The 23717-nt window shown below is 40.9% G+C and overlaps 1 protein-coding gene across 5 annotated transcripts in view; it reads right to left on the reverse strand.

The window, feature by feature from the left end:
- SULF1 (sulfatase 1) overlaps nt 1-23480 on the reverse strand; it is a 126810-nt gene extending 103330 nt beyond the window's left edge. Inside the window, exons 1-4 of one of the 5 annotated variants that reach the window (XM_080378671.1) lie at nt 23294-23479; nt 22147-22213; nt 21859-21951; nt 749-817 (exon numbers count right to left, since the gene is read on the reverse strand). The gene's annotated coding sequence lies outside the window, so the exon portion shown is untranslated. Of the gene's footprint in view, nt 1-748; nt 818-1641; nt 1666-21858; nt 21952-22146; nt 22214-23293 lie in introns of those variants that run through there. The other 4 variants (XM_080378674.1, XM_080378670.1, XM_080378673.1 and 1 more) reach the window with 4 other exon arrangements.
- Nucleotides 23481-23717: the final 237 nt, after the last annotated feature.

A 23717-nucleotide genomic window follows, 5' to 3' on the forward strand; every position in this document is an offset into this window, starting at 1 on the left:
TTCTCAGAAGGGCGAGCCAAAGCCTGGCTGCCTAATGATTACGCACTCTTGAACAGCTCTGGGGCTGACTTTGGTTTTGGAACAATCATGCTTTACTGTTTCTTACAGCTGTTTTATAGGGCAGTGACAAGTAAGTCTATCTGTTTTGAGGATAATGAATGCAGTGAGATTCTTCATTTGAGAACTTCTGAAAGGTCAAACCCAACCTTTTTAGGAAAACTCTGGTGACTTGCACAAACACCAGCGATGGGAACAATGAACACATATGGGGAGCATTATTTCATGCACAGCTGGGTACCTGGGACCAAAAAAAAAAAAAAAAAAAAAAAATCCCCGGAAAATGTGGGGCATTTAGACCTTCCAGGGAATGGAGAGCGAGGAGAAAAATACACAAAAAAAAAAAAAAAAAGAACGAACCCTTCCTTCACCAAACCCAAAATGGAGTGTAAATCAAGGAACCTGAAATACACACAAACGTACTGATACAAAATTAAATGTAACTTTTGCTTCTCCAGTGCAGAACAGGTCAGTACAGTGGCATATACAGTGCCTACCAGTGGATTCATTGTCTCAGTAATCAGAAAGGACTGTGAATTTTAAATCACAGGCTTTTAGGTGGCCAAGACTGTGAAGGTCTGAATAAGTTTAAATAAAAAGCTGCCAGTATTTGGGAACTTAACAAATCACCTCACAGTTATTATTATGCTATCAGTAAGTACTTGCATTATTATAGTCCTCTAAATCTTACCTTTTTCTTATGAAAGAAAGAAATATTGTCATTATTTTCCACTCCTCCTCAGTTTAGTCTTTTTTTCTTCTGCAATAAATAATCCAATAGGAAGTTATAACAATTTCTAGGCAATAAATTTAATAATATTTTTAAAGAAAAAAAACCAAACCCAAAACAAATTCCTTGCATTTATCTATACGTTATTTCTAGGAATATATCCCAGCTCAGTAAGAAAGACATTGTATAGAGTAATGTTTTTTTTTTTTAGCCATCCCATAAGCCCCACTGGGACCATTGCTTCTAATTTCAGCAGGAAAGGGTTACAGCAAAGTACATTGCTGCTGCAATTTTCTTAATTTATCAACAATTCTCTTCTTTAATTCTTTTTTTGAGAAGGTTATACTGATAGTGTACAGTATCTACAGAGGGCAGTAGCTCTCTAAAGCTGCTTCTGCAGGTGTGAAGCAGAAATCCAGCAAGACGTTTACATTTCAGCCAGTAAATTCAGTTAAGCCTGCTTACTAATAAATCAAAAAACAAATCAATGTGCTGTTAAGTTTTCAAGTTGGTAGTGGCTGTGAAGACCAATAGGACTTCTGGGATTTCATCTTGAAAATTTAAGCCCAGAATCGAGATAGAAAATTCTTAATGTAGAAAAAACAAACACATAGGCATGAAATAATTGGAAATTATGTTATATATATATATATATATATAATGATGTTATTATTGTATTATCTAGTATGCATTTTTGTCTCTCTGTCTTTGAGAGATTGGTGTCTCCAGCTTTCAATAATGTACTTTTTGTTGATCAGTTTCCAATTTTTCAGCAGTGCTGTAACAGCTAGGATAATCAGACTGAAGGGTTTCTTTGTCATTCTCACTAGCTACCATTGAACATTTTTGCTCACCATTAATGTCACATAAAGTTATGGGCAACTAATGAAGACGTGCCTTTTTCTCTGTATGCCCTCAGCACTCCTGGGCATGTATATTGCTTGGGCCAAGAGGCTAGGAATTAAAAAAAACATTCTCAATCACACTCAACACAATTTATCCGCCCCAACATAAGCCCTCCTTTGACCACATCACAGAAGCCAGCAACGCCCTGCCGACCTTCTGAGTGCAATAACTCCTAGGTTACCAGCGCTAAGGGATGGTTGAGTGCACCAGGCCCTTCCCACAGGAGCTGGTTGAACGCACAGTAGTGTTACAGAATTTTTTTCTGCCAGCAAAAACTGTGATATACTGAAAGGCCAAGAAGTCACAATGGACATGATTTTTCCACTTATTGTATTAGCTGGACCAAGTCTCAAGCAGATGATGCAAGGAAAGATTTAGCCATCAGCCACAGTATGAGAGGATGTGAAGAAGAGAAAGTCATGCAAACACTGGAAGTTGATTAATCATATTATTGCCTCAATTTTTGAAATATAAATGAAGTCTATGTTTCATTACAGTTACTTGTGGTAGTTATGTGGAGGAATGGGCTGCAATGTACAAGGCCAGGTTCTTAGTCTCAGTACCAGAAGTGAAAATCCCACTGAAAGGGTGGCTGCACAGAAATACCAAAGGATGAATTCTGGCCCTTCAATTGCTATAAAAAAAAAAGTATTTATTTCCTATTATTGTTGTTGTTACGGGAAACAAATTGGGCAAAGAACTTTTGAAAAGAAAGTGTTTTCTAATGGCCAAGAATGTAATAAAAAAAAAAAAAAATTAAAGAAAACAAATTATCAAGATGAAAATAAACTAATGAAGAAAACGATAGTTAGAACAGAGGAAAGATGCTTAAAAACCAGTCTTCACATCATTCCTGTTCATAACCAACAAGCTGACAGCATGCGGACAGCAAAAGCTCTTTTTTTCTCTTTTTAAAATGTCTCCTTTTTTCATTGTGAGAGATCCATGATTTTTTAATCTTTTATTTCTTGCTCACTACTGCACTTAGGATGTTAGTTTGAAGTACATGTGATAAGACGAAATCAAGAATCACTTAACAGCACCAGCTGAAGTGAAACATTGGCTTTAGGAACCTCTTTATTTACACATACAAAAGAGGAAAAATATTGGAAGATGAAGCAGAGTGAAGAGGAAATAAGCCATTGGATGATATACTGAAGTATGATAGAGTCCAACAGCACTAGAATCAACAGAAGTCTTTCCATTTACTTTAGTGGGCACTGAACTACAGAGGAGAAAAATACACATGGAGATGGTAGCTACCATTTTAAAAGTTTCCCGATCCCTGTTTTCCACATTCAGTAGCATATGAAAATACGATACTTTCCAGTAGGTGCACAAATGAGTTCATTATGACTTAACATTAGGGACAATGCTATGTCATAATTTTATTCAATGGAAAAAAGGGCCCATTATTTTCTTTAAGTGATGCTGTGTTTAAAGAAATTGCTGGGACATTTTTATTTTTCTTCTTTCTTTCAGTTTTCCTCTTCAGGTTTCTGTGCACCATTTACTACCTAAATTCTGAATACAGCCTTAGTCAGGAACCTTGCCATAAGCTGCGGTACAGATGGAGACTTAAAAGCACCCCACAATGAGAAAGGCTTACAGCATGCTGTAATGCAAGATTAGTATTTACTGTTCTGCCTTTGAACAGCAGGTGTTTAGATACTGCTGGATGGCATATTGTTTGGGAATTTTGTGGGAGTGTAGGTGTATTTGTGACAGTGAGAGAAATCCTTCCTGTATAACACAAATAACCAATAAAACATGTGAGGGTTTACTATGTACAGGACTTTTTCCATACCTGGGACATACTGATAATAAAGAGTTTTCTGAATCATTCCAGAAGCAGTAATCCATGACTGTTACTACGTCCTGGGGTTGCAATGATCTTATTTAAGCTCACAAGAGAAACACAGTCACAAAGCCTCCAAGGAAGACCCAAGGGACTTCAGGGAGTGTTGTGTGATTGTGATTCACCAAACTCTGAGTCAGTCCTGAATTTATGTACTCAAATTCATGCCAGAAGGGAGGTCTTTCAGAAACCAGGAAAATAGTAGACCCACATCTTTCTATAGACACAGCTAGAGACGTGTTCATTACTTCCTCAGACCAATGCTGTATAAAGAATGTCCTTACACAGCAGCTTCCCATTTCACTCAGAAACAACTTCCTTTCAGTGGAGAACTCGGTGATTTCTGTGTGCATAAAGTGCTTTTGCATTTCCAGGGTTTATATATTCTGTACACAAGCTACAAGTGCAACATGATTGCAGTTGTAATTCATTGAAAACAGAATGACCTGGAAAACATTTTGGTGGCTGACTTTACGAATGCTGATAAATGGACAAGAGAATCCAATTCCAGCTATTCAATACTTTTTTTGATGGACCATCTATAGGAATGATTGCAGAGCAGTCTGAGCAACCACAGTTTATGTAAGTGTTTGATTCCCCTCTGGCCTTGTATTTCTCATTGCCTTCAGTAGGCAATCTAAGAAGTATTTCTGAATAAGGATATATCCTAATGTTTCTCAGAACTGCAGCTCCATTATTGACACATAAGGGAGCTCCAGTACACACAGAGCTCTCCCACTGCCTGGCACTGTTATCAAGCCATCCAGCCTTGCTCATGATAGATTCAGAAGACAGAACAGTAAAAAGGCACCAAATGCCAGAAACTTATGAACATTACTAACTTCACCACTCATTCAGCGGTATTACCATAACAATGGAAACATCTGTTGTTTAAAAAACAATGGATCAGCCTATGCAGATCAGTACAACATCTAGTCCTATTTGCAAAACAGTAATGGTTAAAACTGATCTCATATGCTTCTAGATATTCACAACTCAGTGAGATTATCTCAATAGACTAATTTTTAAAGGGCTTCTACCACTTACTGCTAAGATTCCTTGCTAAAAGAATTTCCATCATCCATATACTGGACATGCAAGGGTCAATTCAGCACCAGTCATAAAATGACCCCTGCCGCCCATTTCTGGGTGAAACTGCAGAAGAAACTTCTTGGTATCAACTTTTTGAAATGTGAAATACTGCTTTTAAAGGTCATGACCAAACCCCTTAAATTAAATAAGATTAATCTATATACATCTTTTTTCCTTAGAAAACAGACTCTGCTCATTTAACTTTTCATCATAGTTTTGGTGGATATGACTAAAAATTTACCATAGTATTTGATGTTTCATTTGGAAAAATGTGTTAGCCTGATTCAGAATCTATTTGGCTATGTTGTGAAAATACACTGGCTATAAGATTCAAGTCTGCTTCCAAATGCTTAGCTAGCTAGCTAGTGACAAAACTGGACACAACTCTTACACTTCAGAAGAACAAAAGGCAATTTCTACTTTCTAAATTAGAAGTAGAAAGCCAAACCGAAAATTTGACCATTAAGTGAAATAAAAATGCAATAAAGCCAAAGTAGCAGGCAATGCAAATACAATAAGTACTCTAAAATAATAGAAAATATTAAATTCAGCTTTGACACAGCAAGCCACTTTACATTAACTTGCAATTTTTTTATACTTTGATTTAACCAAAGGGTTTACAGCATTGGTGGATAAGGGAAGAGCAACTGATGTCACCTACCTGGACTTGTGCAAAATATTTGACACTGTCCTGCACAACATCCTTGTCTCTAAATTGGAGAGACATGGATTTGACAGAGGGGCCATTGGTGTATAAGGAATTAAGCTGGATGGTCACGCTCAAAGGGTTGTGGTCAATGGCTCAACATCCAAGTGGAGGCCGGTGATGAGTGGCACTCCTCATGGGTTAGTATTGGGACCAGTGCTGTTTAACATCTTTGTTGACAACATGGACAGTGGGATCAAGTACACCCTTGGCAAGTTTGCCAATGACACCAAGCTGTGTGTTACGGTCAATGTGCTGGAGGGAAGGGATGCCATCCAGACGGACCTTTATGGCTTGAGATGTGGGTCCATGTGAATCTCATGAAGTTCAACAAGGCCAAGTGCAAGGTCCTGCACATGCATCCAGGAAATCCCAATCACAAATACAGGCTGGGCAGAGAACGGATTGAAAGCAGCCCTGAAGAGAAGGGCTTGGGGTATTGGTGCACAAAAAGCTCAACATGGCCCAGCAACGTGCACTTGCAGCCCACAGAAAGCCCACAGAGTCCTGGTTGCATCAAAACAGGCATGACCAGAAGGTTGAGGGAGCTGATTCTCCCCCTCTGCTCTGCTCTCATGAGACTCCACCTGGAGTACTGCATCCAGCTTTGTGGCCTCCAACAGAAAAGGAGATGGAACTCTTGGAGTGAGCCCAGAAAGAGGCCAGAGCAAGGCCATAAAATGATCAGAGGGCTGGATCACCTCTCCTGTGAAGCCAGGCTGAGAGAGTTGGGGTTGTTCAGCCTGGAGAAGAGAAGGCTCTGGGGAGACCTTACAGCAGCCTTCTAGTACCTAAAGGGGGCCTACAAGAAAGCTGGAGAGGGACTGTTTACAAGGGCATACATAGATAGACCAAGGGGGAATGGCTTTAAACTGAAAAAGGGTTGTTTTAGATTAGATATTAGGAAGAAATTCTTTACTGTGAGGGTCGTGAGATGCTGGAACGGGTTGCCCGGAGAAGCTGTGGATGCCCCATCCCTGGAAGCGTTCAAGGCCAGGCTGGATGGGGCTTTGAGCAACCTGGTCTGCTGGAAGGTGTCCCCCCCCATGGCAGGGGGGTTGGGACGATATGATCTTTAAGGTCCCTTCCAACCCAGACCATTCTATGTTTCTATGATTGGTTTGATTTGGTAAGTACACCAATACTGAATAGAGGTATAGGTTTAGCGGATATTCCAATTATCATTATTCCAATGGAATTAATCACTAAGGAAAGTAGAAGCAAATGACTGATCTTAGAAACACCAAAAAGTTGGCAGAATTGGCTTGAAAAAGACTGAACCTGACAGGCTTTTATTCCTCAAAACCAACTTCTATAGAAACTGTTATAACTCCCCAGGGTGTAAGGTATTGCTGTGTTTCTGCTGTGCAATTGTGGGAGAAAACAAATAATTTGCATTTAAAAGGATATCTATGTCAGTTTAGGTATTAGGGAGACTCTGGCAGCCACAAAATAGTCTTAAAATGTTAACTGATACTCAAAATACATGAAGGGGGAGGTGGAGCAGGAAATTTCTTAGATGTGACTTGATGTGAGTTAATGAGCCCCCAATTATGTGTGTGCTTTCCCAGATGATAAAATATCAGCATCTCCCTTTGCCTTACTGTTCTGGCAGATCTGTTTTTTCAGCAGCCAAATACAGCCTTTTGTTTAGCAAGAAATGCAAATGGCATACAACATTGCTTCAGACAGAAAAATAACTCAGGAGTTTGATAAAGCAGGCTTTTCCTATATTTCAGCACTTAAAATAACAAAGTCACTGTGACTTGAAACTTGACTACTCCTTATCGCCTTCTGAACATAAACAACAATGCCACTACAATCAATGAATCAAAAAGCAAGATGACTTTAATTTAAATATTTAAGGAACAATTTAGGAAAGCGAAACCTGTGAAGGCAAGGAATGAGGGAGGAAAGACTACTGGTTGCAAACTTTGCCTCTCTGATTTGGAGAATGCAGAAGTTTACTTGAAAAAGTTAGAAAGAAAAAGAATTATAAGTAATAAATCTTTTGTATTATCTTGTTAATGTCATTGCTTCTCAATTTTTTTTATTACTCTTTTTTTTTTGATTAATGTGGAACCGTTCCATAGCTACAACTGAGCTCTGCCTTCTGTCAAGTGTTGCAGCACCATTGAAGTTTCAACTCAGTTAAGCAGTTCTGTTGTGCTTTCAATTCCCCCACCTCCTTTTTTTCTTCCAGTGGATTGAAATGTGACCAAATAGCAGCATGACTGTGAATGGAAAAGATAATTCTCACACGATATTCTTCCCAGTGCTTTGGGGGAAACACACACATACAAGCACATTTGCTCATGTCTGATTCAAGATGTGAAAAAAAAAAAAAAGGCAAATCTGTGAGAATTTTTTCTGAAATTGGAAACACACATAAAAACTCTCTCCTATGTATTTGTTTTGTTTAGACTAATTAAGACTTCTGCTTTAGGTTGCCACAATAGACACTAAACATTTGCAATATATTTATTGAGGTTAAAGGAATTATGGGATGAATTTGTATCTATTACACCATTATCCTTAAGAAACACTGCTTTAGTAATCAGTTGGAATATATTTTTATCAGTCAAAAAAGTGACTTGTCAGTCTAACCAGAGACAGTTTGCATCCTCAGTACAGTATGTAATTCAGAATGCTAGCAAATTTTGTTTCTCATTAAAAAACCTCTTTTGTTGAAATCTTATATTACCATAGTGGCATAGCTGGATTAAAGATGAAGGCAAAAGGACTCATGGATTGGCTGGGAGCTATAGTCTGCACCGCTTCTCTCATATTTGTGTAATTTTTTTATACTAACGGATGTCCTTATCATGAACTGAAAAATGGGAAAATCCTGAGGTGAAATATGTCCAGAAGAGTGAAAACTATGTTAAATATTCTAATGCTAGAGGTACAGGGATTTACTTCTGTTGCTGTGCCTCCCACGCACACCCACACATACACACACAGAACAAATATTCACTTCCTTTATTAAAACATGATGGTGGAACTAGTTCTTACTAAGACAGTTTTTTTTCCATGTTCTACTCACAAAATCTAAATTAGATTAGAATCAAGCTTCAACTACATTAAGTCTCTTCTTCCAAGGAGGTCTTTTTAAACACGTATCTTTTGAGTTTCTCCAGCAATATGAAGGGCTGTGAAATCTCTTAGTTATAAAACCTGGTTTAGAACTTAAAACTTGGGTTTACATTCTTTCATTCATCTTTTGTATTGTGAACTTCTTCTGAAGCATAAAAGATGGAAAACTGGTATCAGCAGTCCTTCCTTAATATCATGATATACAGGATAGCACAATATCAAGATACAAGTAAACTCAAGGCCATGATGCATGATTTTGGAAATTCATACTCTGTTAAATTAAGTTAGTTCTTCCAGCTGTCCCACTTTCTATACCCCCATCTGTGGCCAAGGTAACTGCCCCTATAACAGAGACAGCAGAATGGGAGGGAATTATAACCCCATGCTTCCCAGTGCTTCTTGTTTATAGACCAATATAACTACCGAGTAAAAATGACTACTTTAATTTACATCAAGATGCAGAGTAGTTGAGGAGCCTTATTTGCAATAGGACCTCTAATCTCCAGGACATTAATGGAACAGCAGCTGTGAGGAGTGATTTTGAAACCTTTTTGAGGAATCAGAGATCTGTGTTCAGGCTCCAAGCTGCAAGTGAGGAGTTGAAGTCTTCATTTCAGACCCATTGCCCTGCAAAGAGTAGACCTAACTAGCTAGCAAGAAGGAAACGTCTGCCTTCTCAGAGCTTAGGTGTCTGAGTTATATTGCTCAGGAATAGATGACTCATTCTCTTGAGGAGGTTCTATCAGGTACTCAACCATTACATGGTCAAAGCTCTTGTGGTTGCAAGAGCACTGCCAAAGAAATTGGAAACATCCTCCAGATGAGAGTGGTCACACGTATCTGCTCTACGGGAGTCCCTAAAAAATGATTCAGATATTTTGCCCCAAAAGTATGACAGGAAAAATTAAAATTATGTTTCCTAGAATACACCGGAGGTTGGTAGACGTGATGTCTTCCTAATTAAATGCTTGGCATTGAATGAATTGAATATTGAGTGCCATTCACAAAGTTCTTAAGCTTAGACAGCAGGGAGCTTTTAAAAGGGCAGGTAAGAGCAAACTTAGGTAGAAATCAGACAGACTGACTGGGAAACAAAATTACCCAGAATAATCATACACTAGGGTGGCTTTGGACTTTGTATGTTTTAAGTTCATAAATTTCAGCTCTGTTGGTTAACTCTTTTATCTGGCAACAGATAGAATTTTAAGATAACTTTATAAGGACAATACATGCATCAATAAAATATGCATGTTGGATTAAAATTAGGTTGGTTTAATTAGCAGTTCTAAAGTTACAGAGACATAAAAGAACCACCACTACTGAGATCTGACAGTGAAGTTATGGGAGGAACTGCAAGCAACATGCAGATGAAGAAAGGCAGCATTGCTAGTGCTGCTAAAGAGCAGCAAGGAACTCAGAGGAAACAATATAAATGATGATAAGAGATGAAAAATTTTGGAGGCTGGTTTCAGAGCTCCAGACTGTAGAATGCAGTTGTTTGAAATGGACCTATTTCAAGACTGACAAGTTCACTTAAAGTCCTCTCAAACTTCTGAAAAAGGCAATAAAACCCCATAACTGAAAATAAAGCCTAAACTCTAAATAAAAGTATTGCATGTTTTTAGCCTATGTATTTTAAGTAGTAGTCTTCAACACTCTGTTAAGGTGGGCTGCACAGAAACTCATTGTATTTGAAAGAGACTCTTTAAAGGAGATCTTCTTAAAGGTGTCTATTGTGACAGACCTGGCCAAAAACAGGAAGAGGACCATCCCATGTGAATATATTTTGGAGAAATATTTGTCCTGCAGCTCCCTGTGACTGGAAGGGCTATTTAAAGGTGAGTTAGAGAAGAACTGTATGCATTGGGAACAAACTACAAGCTGGAATGGAAGGTTGTTTTAATACACTGCTTTTTATAAATATCCAGTTTACCCAGAGACACTGAGAACTCAGGATAAACATCAAGAATAAAAATCTGAAGTAAAATAATGAAAACAAGACCTTGAGGGCAAGTGTCTTAAGCAAAATAAGCACCTGTCATCAAGTTTGAGGATGATACCAAACTGGGGGGAGTAGCGGATCTCCTCAAGACAGGACTGTCATTCAGAGGAACCTAGGTGGGCTGCAGCAATGGGCCAGCAGGAACCTTATGGAATGCAGCAAGGACAGATGCGAAGGCCTGCATCTGGGAAAGAAGAGCCCCTTGCAATGATACAGGCTGGGGATGGACTGGCTGGGGAGCAGGTCTGCTGAGGGTCTTGTTAGACAGCAAGCTAAACCTGAGCCTGCAGTACGCTCAGGGAGCACAGAAGGCCATCATCATCTTAGGCTATATTAACAGCTACATATCAAGTAGATTGAGAGGAGAGGTCATTTCCCTTTGCTCAGAGCTCATTAGATGGCACCTGGAGTATTATGCCCAATTTTGGGGCCCCCAGTACAAGAACAGCAATGATAAACTGGAACAAGTTCAGTGACGGGCCATGAAGGTAACTGAGGGATAGAGCACTTGCCCTGCAGTGAGAAGAACCTGGGGTTGTTCCTCCTGGAGATGAGCTGGCTTCAGGGGGACCTCACAACAGCTATCCAGTACCTGTAATGAGGTTTTAAAGGAGGTAGAGCCAGGCTCTGTCAGGAGACAGCAGTGCATGGCAGGTGTGCAAGAGATAATGGGCATAAACTGAAACAAAAGAGAGTCAAACTGGGTATAAATAAAAGCATTCTTCTTCCCTGTGATGAAGTCAAGTAGGAGAACAAGTTGCCCAAGACGTTGCACACTCTCCATCTTATGGGATTTTCAAGACCCAACTGGAAAAAGCTCTGAGCAACTGGGTCAGATCTCATAGCTGAGTCTGAGTTTGAGCAGGCCTAAGACCTCCTAAGGTCCCTCCCAACCTAAATTTTCCCGCAATCATTCTGTAAGTCTATGAAATGTTATGTTTGAGAGTAGCCTAGTTGAGAGTGTCTTCTCTTCACAGGACAGGGTGACTTTCCTTATTCTTGGCAGAGGGATAAATAATTTACTTAAACATCCCCATTCAGATTATTTTCGGAAGAACACAGTGCTAATCATATTATAGTGTTTTGTGGGGGCAAGAAGTGGCTTGATTAAATAGAGGACTAAACCAAAATGAAATGTGACGTTAAAGAATAGCTGGTTCTTTCCCATCACTACACAGTCAGCTCTCACACTGTCTCTGTACCTTGTGGTGTCTCTCATAACAAAGCTGTGAGCACAATTTGCTGTGGCATAACAAATGGAGACATCCCAAACTGCATAATTCTGCAATGGTTACTACTGAGACTGAGGGCAAGAGAGAGGTTCAAACCTAGCCCTTATCCTCTCAAGAGTGTGACAACTGAAGAACACAACAGCCTTTCCATTAAAATCAGCAATGTCCCAAACACATAGAGCCTGCTCTCTCTGAAACTCTTTTACAGGGAGACTGCCAAAGTATTTTGCAGCAAGCACACCAAGGACCAAGAACAGACCCCCCACTAGCCAAGAGCATTCACTCTCACTCTGCGTATGTACGGTAGGCACAAAAGATGCCCAGATAGAGATGGAAAACATGGCAACCTTTCTAGGTTTTTGCAGAAGCAATGCACTCAGTATTTATAGATTGCAAATGTAGCAATTCTTTACATTTGGTTTTAATGCCAATAAAGATGCTTGGGAGGAGCTCATTAACCAAACTGAGATTTGTTCCTGAGATTTGTTAATCTCCAGCAAGACAACTGGTGAAATCATCACTGGCAAAATGAAGCTGGAAACATGAGAGAGGAAGGCTTCACACTTCATCATCATTGCCACAAGCTATTAATTTCCCTCTGAAGATGCAGTTTAACAATTTTGATTCAGGAAAGATGAATGCCCATAGCAGGGAAAGTAAACATGAACTGTGGAAAGTCTTTCTGGTTAAGCTGGAAAGGCTGCAGCCAAGATATTTCCCACTTAACCTTCATCAAGAAAAAGGTCAAAAAAGGCAATGTGTTCAAGCAGGGCACAGGACAGAAAAGAACAAAACTTCCTATGAAAAAGATTAAGTTCACATTCTTTTGGCTTTCATTAAAACTATTCCACATCACTCCACACTTTCATTTAAGGAAGTTTCCCAACAGGATTGAACACAAGATCTTAAAGTAGAAAAAACATAAAAGTATACATGGAAAACAGTTCATGTACTATATAAAAAATGGGGGAAAATATGAAGGACACATAAGAAACAGCAGAAGAAATACCTTTAGTCTTTGAAAATTATATAATATGTGGTGCCCAAGGTAATCTTCCATCCCGTGTACTTTAAGCTGAACAGTTCCCAGGGCATACGTGGCTTTACCAAAGCAGAATATTTTTGTTATACATGAGGCTTCTAAGGAAGAAAAGATTTTCTTCCAGCACTACAAAAAAGTAAGATGGAAATTAAGGTCTCTAGGTATGTCATTTCCAAGCTGCTGAGAAAACAGATTAGCTTCTTTTTGACACTACCACCTCCCCATATCCATTATAGCATCTATAGTTACTGGACAATAGAATATGATATATGGTAAATACCCTAGAAATGTTGGATGGTGCGATACTGTGCTCAGGATTTCTCCTGGAAGAAAAGTATACCTTTAAGCAGACTGATACGTGGTTGGATCAATAGATACATGCAAGAAGCACACTGAAATGCCACTGAGAGAGGGAGAGAATGTATTTCATTCCATTTGGTGCACTCACCAAATCTGATCTACATTCCTTCAGGAGATCTATCAACCATGACTCATACTCCTTCTCTGTCTGTTTCAGAAGTTGCCTGCTCACTCAGACTGATTTGCAATGCCTGTATCTATGTTGTCAGCATGGCAGTTTATTGCCCACCTGAATTTTCATCCTCCATTGTTCAGTAACATTGTTCCTATTAAGTGTAGATGTCAATGATTCCCGACAAAGCAGGGCAAAGAGCTTCTTCAAACAATGAGAGTGGCCCACAAAGAGCTTTGAAGATAAGAACTGAGACATGGGCTCCTCATGTCATAATAGATGTGACTCAGCAAGGTGTCTGGAAGAGAGGGGTGAGGCATTCCTGGAGACCTGCTCTGCCCTGTGTTAGGCTGTCATCCAAACTAACAGCAACACTTTTTCTAAGGATTAGTTTTCTGACAGTAAGGCATGACTTCAAAAAAACCCAGACCCATAAATATATGTATTACTGAGATCAATTCCAAACTGAAAAGCCCAGCATGTTCTTCTACTGCAGTCAGGGAAAAGTGGCAGTTTTGGCAGCTATAGGTGATTGGAGACTAGAAAAACACTGTACAGTTCAAACAGCTACCACATTCAACACACTGGTGCTCCACGTCTGTGTCTCTTTTCCCGGTGCCATGGTAGCACTAGTGTCACAGTTCAGGCTTCAGTGTAGGGCTGTAATAGTGCAGCAAATGTAGAATGTCTCAGTCACTGCTGCTCGTTATCTGAACTGTCTCTGGCTGAAGGGCAAATATTCTTGTGACAAATTAAAATTTGCTCTGCACTGGACTTTGCACTGGAGCTCCTGAGGTGTGTGAGTGTACTCCATTAGTAATCTCCAGCAGAGGAGTGAAGAAGACAGGTCACAGCAGTAGCATCACTCATCCCAACTGGAGCTGCTGATGCTCATATTAATGACCTCAGTAAATAGTGCACAGTAGGCAGAAAACGGCTTTATTCAAAGCAACCTTGAACCAACATGCAAAGGGAAAATCTATAGAAAGTCAGCAGTGTGGTAGGTATACTCCTGAGTATAATCACAGAACTCACTCAACACCGGGACGTGTTCAAGCTCCTTGGCACACATGATTTTTTCCAATAACCCTGTGGATTTCTGACAACAATCAAGGACTCTTACACAGCACAAAAAAGGACAAATACACAAAGTACACATGATATTCTCACACTACTCGTGCTGTCCAGCTGCCAGAAAGAACAGTGAATTCTCCAGGCTTACATACAAGGTAGACAGGGTTCCTCAAAATGGACAATGTCAAGATAGGTTGCACAACATCACTTGTCCAAGACAGCATGGTCATCAGTTCTAGCTAGCCACATCCTTCTTTTACCTGGCTTTTGCAGACCACGCTGGCAGCTATTCTCTACTCTAAAGGATTCACAGGATTAAATGGACTTGAGTTTTATGTTAAAAGTATCCATGGTACCCAAGACCAAAACAAGTACCTGTAACAGAGACCTGTTTCTTGAGATATGGTTATATTGCATCTCAAGCCCTCCACAAGGTGCTGAGGTGCAAAAAAGGTGCAAAATTTGCAGAGAGGGAAAGTTTGCAGAGCAATTTAGTGAAAGGGAAAACTGGATGTGAGCTGCATAGGATGGAAACGACCTAATTGTGGCTGCCTGTCTTCCTATGTTGAACTATTTGTTATGTTTTTGAGGAGCCTGGTGATCCCTGACTACGCATACCTTAAAGACTCTTAATTTTACTCTTCCTCCCTTCAGAAGATCCATGCTTTAGAGAAATTCTCCATAACACACAGAAGGAAATAAAAAACCTAACTCGGCGGCCTTTTGCACTTAGGAGTTGAGTTGCAGAGCAGTAGAGCACAGGAAGCCTTCCTCTGTGAGCCTGTATACCAGCAATGGACTAAAGTTTACAGTCAGATAAGAAATGCCAACCCTCTACTGATATAGAGATAAAAGAAACTATTGGAATGCCTGGCAGATAAACTTGTGTTAACTTCAGAACATTTTTATCGGTCTAACTATGGTAATGATCTCCCTAAATCCTACACAATGGTGGCCAAGCAGATAGTGTTACAGTCTCAGTTCATAAATTGGCTCTAGATGTAAAATAGATAACAACAAGGTAAATTCACATGAGCTTTGCTAGGGACACATACAGGAATTCAGGTATTACAGCTATTTTCTTCAACAAAATAGTGGGGAATGACACCGAGGGAAACCATGCTAAAAATTACTACAAAGATTGGCTGAATGTGTACTTTTTTATTGCTGCCAAGTTACCAAAACGCAAACATTGTTCTAAAATCTACTCTTGTCAGCATTTTTGCAGTCCTTGAAAAAAGTGGTAGTTAAAAGGTATCATGTGCTGATTATTTACAGTATGTTTAGTTTACCATTGCACTACTGTTCTCTAATTTCTGACTGGCATGCACTAAGGCAGTCAAGTCAGTGGGAGGATAATCCTCAAAAGATTTAGCATAGCTAAATCCAGAAACATGGGCAATGAATCTTTTACAATTCTGTCTTTCTTCCATGCTTTGTCCAACATCACCGCCTTGTAAGATCATCCATTACTCCTCACTACAACTTTAGTGCTTGTAGGCATCAACAACATCGCTGATCCCCCTAAGCTTTATCTGCCCCACAGTTTCTGAGGCATTCTTTCAAGTAACAACAGCGGGTGATTTTAAGATTTTTTCCTATAACTTATATAATTTACAAAGAGAAAGTTATGCATTTTTCTTGTTGGCATAACCCAGCACTGAAATGGATGACACGTTGGAGGAGTACAGTGTTCCATTTCTACAGTCAGTACCACAATTACATTTAATCTAAAACGAGCATCCTAGTCTCTTCAAGTGAATCACAGTTCCTGCTGTTCAAATGAAAGACCTGCTTCATACTTTCTTCTGTGAAAAGTATAGGAACACCTTCAAGAGCTGCAAAGGAATTAACATTATGGCTGTTCAAATACAGACAGTGTTTATCTATGGCACTGCTCATCTGTGAGCCAACCAAGAAACCAACCCAAGCTGATATCAAGTCCCTCCAGCTGAAGCTCCTTAGCAATCCTTGTAAAGCAAGTGGCTAAACTCCATCCCTACATGTGCAACTAAAAGAGGCAAGTGCCTTTAAAGGTTTCCAAGAGGAAATACTGCCTGCCTAACTGCAATGCCTGGAGGCCTTCAGAGGGACTCTCCACTGATCAGAGAGAGAATATGCCTTTAGGTAGCTTCTGTCTAAGTATTTAAGACCCAGGGGCACCCCAACTGCCTTGGCTATCCAGACTGGATCCCACCCTCAGGATCTCATTCACCTTTTTAAAGCAGCAGCTCAGCAGACACTTGTGTTTCTTTCCTGTTTTCTCTCTATGCTTCTTTATTAGCTTCTTTCCAAATCCTGTTTGTTGACTGGGAAAGTCAGAAACAGTAAGTGGGCCTTTTCTATATTCTGAGCGACAGCACAGCAGTCCTCTCCATAAAAACAGATAGGTTTCTGTTAAAAGTGCTCATTTAGCCTTCTGCTCATGGTGACACTGGCACAGTCACACATGTCTGTTATCACACCTTCTCCTGTAGACACCCACGGTGCCCCGGTTCGCAGGGTGAGGTATCATCAGCTAGCTGAGTGATCTTACAGCTCACGCTCCTCTGAAAGGTCACATTTCTCCCCCTCAGCCCAAGCCACCAGCTCCACGTGCTTCCCTTGCACCACGTGGACCCTGTCCACTTGCTGAGCTGAACCAGCTCACTAGCAGTCAGCCAAGGCAGCTTCCCACTGCTCTGTTGAGCTCATCCAGCAGGCCAGGGGGTGAGCCAAGAGCCAAACCTGGCACGAGGGAGGAGATGGGAACACATAGCTGGAGGCAGAGGATGGGAGGATCAAGGATGGATTTCTCCAGGGCAGCAAGCTGCTCCACTGGCTGAGAAGATTCAAGCAGCCTCACCCTCTGTTGCAATAAAAGCTCTTTAACTAAACGGGAGTTATCAGACAAATGATCAGAAATTTCAGGGGGAGCTGATTACGGTAAACCTCACGAAAAAAACACTGGTTGTTTTTTTTTTTTTTTTAATTGCCAGGTGTGACATACACAAACCCACCTTATTCACAAAGTCTGCATGCATTTACTTAGTGAGATCTGGGGTTTCTGCTAGTTTTCTTCATGTTTCTGGAGCTGCATGCAAGTCAGCTTCTTCAGCAACCAGGAGGATTAGGTTTAAAAAAACAGAAAGGAGAGATCTGAACTTCTCACGTTATATCTTGACTCTAACACTTGGAGCTTTACAAAGGAGGCTGAATATCATGAGACTACTGATAAAAGTAAGGAGAGTTGGCAGTTCTGTAGACATTTATGGGCTTGGTAACACATTTTTCTGGTTTTAAGTGAAAACAGACAAAATAGTGCACATGCTAGAATAATGAACATCTTGGCACATTCCAATTACAATACTGGAACAGACCACTGTTCTGTTTTTATCATAGAATCATAGAATTTATGGATGCTTTTGAGAAAAACAATCCCTATGTTCAGCTCCCTGTTACATTTATTCTCCAGAACTCTGGTGCCAAAAGCTTCCCCATCTTCTCTGCAGGCTTTCCAAATAGAGTTTGCCTCCTGTGAAGCACCACATAAATACAGCTGTTGCAGAGCAGCTCCTCTCCTTGCTAAGATGGGTTAGAGTCACATCATAGAGAAATGGCAACATGCAGTGCCATAATTACACTCAGATGGCATCAGGAAAGATTTTTTTTTTAAAATAACATAAAATTAATTATTTTCATTTTTTTGCTTCCATTTAGAAATTGCATGATATATTCTGTGAATAATCTAGCACTGATCTACAAAACAGACTGGATTGCCATAGCACAGTACCAAATCTAGAAATCTTCCAGAATATAATGGCGATATCATCACACTATGCTGTGATAAAATTGGTGAACAGGAATAATTATTGTTTGGAGTTCCAGAAATATTATCAACTTTGCAGGGAGCTATAAAAACTACAGTGGAGAATTATAGTCAATTGTAAGTTGATTTTTGCTATAAGATAAATCGAAACAAAATTTTAACAAAGTCATTATAAAATCTTGGGTGAAAAGGGCAACTATTAGAAAAACGTTTCACTGTAACCAAATCACCAGTGATGGTTCAAGCTAGGAAGGCTCAGAGCTCCAGGATTAACAGAGCACATACACAGTAACAAAGCCTTACCAAAACTTTTAAGCAGATTCTGAAAGTGGGAATTGAAGTTCTGGGAAATCACTGATACCAAATCTGCTGTGTGCAATGCATGAACTAGAAGATGAAACAAGTATTTGATTTCTCAGAAAATAAAAGTGTTAGGACACCCAAAATTAAAAAGAAATTACTCTCACCAGTTAACAATAACTTTTGAGCATGAACAAGCAATACTAAAGTAAAGACCTTGCAGGGGCTCTCAAAAGGAGTCTCCTGACCTAACTGAAATACGCTAAAATATTTCAGCTATAAAGTGTCTGGCTTGGTAATTCATATATTACTGTGTTGCATGCTGAGGTGATGCTGGTGAAGACCTTGAGTCTTTCCACTTCAGAGTGTCCTCTACAATCATATGACAGTGTTGAACCTGCCCTGCTTGGTAAGAAAACAGTAGACTAACTGCACTGTGATCATATGTAAATGGTGAATTAGTGTTGGAGCAAGAAAAGTGAAGGATGAAAAGAAGGGGTTTGGAGGTGTGGTGGAATATTATGTTGCTGGTCCAGCTGGGAAGGCAAAGTGATGATTTAGAACTCGTTAAACGGAGAAGCAGGCTGACTTGCTGCCTGTACTGGGGCACAGCAAAGGGGATTGTATCACCTCACACTTCCTTCTGCTGCTTTCCACATGTGTAACTGCATGTTTTTTCCACAACGTGTAACAAGGTCTACAGGTAACTGCAGTGCAGGGACAGTCATAACCCAATGGATTATTCACTATGTACATACAGCCTCCCTAGTCCATCTGTAGCCCCCTTACAGAAGCTCTACCTGTGATGGAGGTATTAGGAAAATCTAGTATGAGAAAGACAGCTACTGGGTGACATGTATGCCATGTAGCTCTCTTGTGAGCTGTGCTGTTCTGTGCCTTCTAATTTAATACCCTCAAATTCTCTGAAGACAGCGGTTAAAATTTAAACAGGCTTTCTGAAAACACACTCTTGATCCCATTATCAGTGTCGTGGATGGGATTACAATGGGGGTGGTAATGGTGGAAATGTTTTCGGAGAGATCTAGTATCAACAGCAGGAGTGGCCATTAATTGGATTCTTTCTGTGTCACCGCAGAGTTGTCACGGGACCTCCGTTCTCTGTTGAACACTGCAGCTCTCAAGGCACTCAGAAAGGAGCTTTCTCAATTGTTATCGCATCAGTCTGCCTTCCCACTCAAAGACAAATCCCCCAAAAGCCCTTTTTAAAGCTAAGGAAATCATGGAACCCATGACTCCCATGACATCTGTGACAAGTGTCCAGCCTCGCCTGGGTAAGAATGAGTCCTGCCATCACACAAGGCTCAAACTCCTGATCCTGCATGAACAAACATGTAACATCGAGTGCACTACGTAGGTTAAACAAAGCTAGATAATAAACTGCAAACTGTCAAAATAGTCTGCAATGAAGTGATCTAGTCAGAACAGAATTTGCAAATATTTCAAACTATTTTTTTCCATAGCTGCCTAACTTCCACTGAGAGTGGGTTTTATAATAGCTTCCACATTTGGAAACACTGTCCCCAGCATCACAACATTTTTAGTAAACTGTTTTTATCAGTTCCTGACTGGAATGAGAGCTGTAACAATAATTTTCACACTGATACTTGCCATCTCTAGGATACTTCTGGATTCCTACATGCATTTTTTTCCCTAATGACCTCTCATTTAGTCTACTTTTTGATGATGTATTTACATGCCATTTGGAAATTCACCAAGGTTTTTTTTTTTTTTCAATGTGAAATTACACCAATCATAATTATTTTTTTTCCTCTGAAATGGAGACAAAAATCAATGGAAGGCCAAGGAGACATGCCAAGCAGCAGAAATTGAAGCTGCGTATTATAATGGAACAAGCTCACCCACCTCGATTATAAAGTGCTAAGAAGAGGAAGCCTCTGACAAGCAATAAACTGACACATAATTAAGACAATTCAGGGCAGAACACATTCTGGCTGGAAAACATTTTCCTGGGCTCTACCTCACTGCTCAGAACAGTGTGGAAAAAAACCCATGGTGACACTTTGAAAATGACTTTATGAAGTATCCCACCAAGTCTTCACTAGCTGGGAGAAAAAGAAACCCACCAGCTTTTGTGCAGTGCAGATTCCCTCACATCACAAACACAGTTGATAGTACAGACATGCCTGGTATGTTTAGCATTCCATATAAAGCAAAGATGAATTAGCCGCAACAAAAATGTGTTACAGCTTTCATGAGGCAGTTTATGGATCTTTTTGTATCTCTGGAATTTTTAACCTTGAGTGTATCGTGGATCTACTGAAGTTGTACTTGTCTCAGATCTTTTCCTCAGATTATTTTAATCTCACTGTGAGGAACATCTTTGTGAATCCTGAACACTTTTACAGCTGCTAGGATGCTAATGGGAACTTCATGTGTGTACCCAGTACAAGTGCTCTCAGGGAAAAAAAAGGCAGTGTCAAAGGAAGGTATGTAGAAGTCACCATAAATATGTCTTTGAATGTTTACCATCTGGTATAGTAGATTACATTTTGACAAGAAGCTGGACTGCCCCGTGGGCATTGTCTTTTAAACAGCCCCATCATTATAAAGGAAGGAAAAACATGATTTGCTGTTTCTAGTTTCTCAGCAAGATTTTCTGGCGGTGCTAGAGAAACTAGGGTTTTTTCCCTAGTAAAATAATAACAAGCTAGGCATGTGTAGTTAGCTATGCACTTTCTTGAAAAATACATTTTCTCATAGATCATCTGATCTGTGATCTGACAATACCCACAGAGAGGGATGCGTTTCAGTTAGGCTGTGACAGCAGCAGGCTGTGCAGCTCACAGCGCTGCACCTTCGCTTTGCTGGAAGGCTAAATCTCTGTGCACTGAAGCTGGCTTATTGGGCTTCTCACAGGACGCACTGGGAAGAGTGAAGAGGAGAAATCCAATATACAGGGCTTCAACACAGAGTCGTAATGAGGTTTCCTTTGGTTTTGTTTTCCATTTTTAAGCTTGTAAAATTTTCCATCACTTTTTACAGTGAGAAAGAGTAGACTGAGAGAAAAATAAAAACTAGTCAAATTTATTCACATACGTCCTGGTCTGGTTATGCAGTCATATTGGGGATTTAGCTAATTCTCTGTTTCAAATTGCTGCGGGTCACTTCCGAGGACACATTCTTACTGAAAAGTGTGTTTGAAAATACAAGCTGAGAACAACCTGTGAAGGGGCCAAATAGTCAGCCCCCCCCCCCCCCGCCTCCAACCCCCCCCCAAAAAAAAAACCAAACAAACCACAAAAAACCCAAACCCCCCAAAAACCCAAAAAGTTGGTTTGAGGCAAAAATATATATGGAACCTGAAACATGGGTTTATGGGCATCGTTACACAGCTGAATGCCAAAATCACAAAGCACCAGCTATAAATCCCCTTGTTCAGCCTACTAAACAGATCTTGTTTCAGAACACATTATATACAGTATTATTTATAGAATATCTCACCTGTAAATGGTGAGGACAGTGTTAGATTTCTTTCACAAGTAGGAGGCCAATAATTCGTAAGCACCACAGGTATGTGAGAGTTAGTATGAAGATCTGTTATAGTGTGAAAGAAAGAAATGATTTTGTTACTCTGCACAGGAAGACAGTATATATATACAGTAAATCTTTTATTAAAAAAAAACCAAACAAACAAAAAAAAAGGAAACCAGCCCATCCTCTAGTTTCTCCATCGAGATCATTTAGAGCAAAACAATGAGAACGTCTTAATTCTCTGATAAGATAACATACCATAATTAGTGACAACGTTTCTGACTTCTTAGTTTGCTGGGCTTCCCACACTCCAGACATCAGTGAACTTAATAAAGGAATTAAATGAAAATGATAGCAGAGCACTTCCATAACTAATCTCTAATTAAATTTCTGCCCCTCTTCCTTCCTAAACATAAATTTTTGCTTACTTTTAATTAACACTTCAGATCGCTAGTTTAGAATCTATAAATACAGCGAGACTTTAATGATCCATTATAGTGATGCTACTTAGTTTTCAATGACTTGTAAAACTTTCACAAACAGATCTGCAAATGAATTACATCCATCTGCTCTGCTGCAGCTGCAAGAGCAGCATTACGTTGCACCCTGCCTTACCTTACTTTCCTGGGTTTCTCTTAACTTTAAGCCCATGTGTAAGCCAAACCGCGTCGACACCGATCATCAGAAGCCCAGCCAGGTCTCCATAAAGGAGCCCTCCAACTTTATAGCCCTCCCCGAGGCGCGTTCGGAGCACTCCGCTGTACTCCCAGCTGAGCCCCAGGCAGCCGGCGCGCAGCTCCAGCATCCCGCTCGCAGCCGAGGACACACTCCGCCGCGGTGCCTGCCCCCGCCCGGCCATGCCGTTTCCACGGCTCTGCTGGGACCGGGGAGGGGGGGGGGGCGATCTGCACGCGCGGGGGCCGCCGCCAGCAGCATCTGGGCTGCCGCTGCCGCTCCCGGGGCGCCGGGCTCCGCACTGCACGTGCGCGCCGCAGCGGCCAGCGGTGCCCGCCGGGGGGGAGCGGCGGCGCCCGCAGCGCCCCAGCTCAGCGCTCCGGATGGGATGGGATGGGATGGGATGGGATGGGATGGGATGGGATGGGATGGGATGGGATGGGATGGGATGGGATGGGATGGGATGGGATGGGATGGTCTCGTCCGCACCTTCCCAAGCGTGACCTCAGCCGCCTGAGGGGTGTGAGCACTGTGAGGGCAGCCGGGCATCAGGCTGGGCTCTCTGTTATCTGTCAGCCGTACAATAGCAGCATTGATAAGGCAGCAGCAACTGGCTTTGACAAGTGTGCTGTGCTAGCATTCCTCTAAAAACCGTGAAGGAAAAAGGAAAGAAAAAAAAAAAAAAAGAAAAAAGAGACAGAGAGGGAGGCATGAGGTGCCTTTACTTTACCTGGAAAAAAGTGTGTGGTTCTATTTTTCCCTCTGAGCTGCTGGCAACGATTCTTCCCTCTTCTCCCCCAAAGCTAGGTGGTTCTTCTTTTGCTTGCAGCTCACACTTGGGGAAGACCACACAGCTCCAGCAAGGCTGCCTCTCTTCCCTAATCCCCACTCGAGTGTGATGACACACACTAACCCCAACCATCTGTTGAAACACGTCCTCAAGCACTCAGCACAGTGGTGTGTCAAGGCGGGCTGCCCAATCCAATCGCTGGGGCTGGGTGGCTCTTAAGGAGCTGGAGGCAGAGACAAGGGCAGAAACTATAGGGCTGAGAACTGTTTAGCAAAGTAACCTGAGATTTGGAGAAAGGGCTGCTATTGAAAAAAAGAGCAGAAGGGGGAGGTACTAGCGGGAAGGTAGAGGGAGTGGATTAGTC

This window comes from Falco punctatus (assembly GCF_963210335.1).
Source record: "Falco punctatus genome assembly, chromosome: 3".
Taxonomy (NCBI): Eukaryota; Metazoa; Chordata; class Aves; order Falconiformes; family Falconidae; genus Falco; species Falco punctatus.